Genomic DNA, 1003 nt, shown 5'->3' on the forward strand with positions numbered 1-1003 from the left:
TCCCCCTTCCTTTATAACTGAGTGTCTGGAATTAGTAAAATTGAGCCTTGATCAGAATGTTTGTTGTCTTGGCTCCATTGTTTCTTCCGCCCCGTCTAGATTCCTCTCTTTTCAGCCTGAACTGCCATTCTCAGTTGAACCGTTCGTGTTGTGGACTGCAGGCAGGCCGCAACATTTAGTCTTAATCCATTTCTGTAAGAAACATATTACTGTGGTTTTTAGTAAGGTGAGTGGAAAACACTATTCACTGTTACCTATTCGCTCGGGTATAATTATATCAGATGTGAAGAATCATGTCTGCATGTCTACATATAGATGTAAGCTTAGCACATAATCAAGGACTTACTATGAATAAGCTTCCCTATAACATTTGAGGTGCATGTTTATAAATAGGAAGTCTACTTTTATGCAAAAATCTCTAGAAGAGGAAGAAAAAAGATACAATTATTTGAAAAAGTATTTGAGGATATATGAATCTTTCTTGAGGAGATTTGAACAAACCTCCATGAACTATTATAGGACACCAATGACAGAGAGGGGGGGGGAAGAGGGAGAGAGAGAGAGACAGAGAGAGAGAGAGAGAGAGAAGACAGACGACAGAAGGAGGAAAAGGAGGAGGGAGAAAAAGAAGAGAAAAGGAAAAAAGAAAAGGAAAGGAAAAAAGAAAAGGAAAGGAAAGAGACAAGACAAGACAAGACTGCTCACGTAGCCATGGGTTTGTTTGGATTACTTACCACAGTATGGGTGGGTGATTACTTATTGGAACATGGGTGACTCAAAAGCAGCTGTATCACTGAAAAGCCCACCCTGCCATGTGATGCCTCATATGAACAGCATCTCTGGAGCTACCTACATAAGCTGCCTGTCACCTGAGCAAACCAAATCTGATCTGGCTAGCAGTTCTTACTGCTTTCATAACCTTGAAAATGAGCTTGTGAATTCTGTAATTTCTAGGAAGCTTCTGAGCCTGTGAGTTAATCCCAGAGTCTTATGAGCTTTCCTT

This window comes from Mus caroli, chromosome 6 (genome assembly GCF_900094665.2).
Source record: "Mus caroli chromosome 6, CAROLI_EIJ_v1.1, whole genome shotgun sequence".
In the NCBI taxonomy this organism is placed as follows: Eukaryota; Metazoa; Chordata; class Mammalia; order Rodentia; family Muridae; genus Mus; species Mus caroli.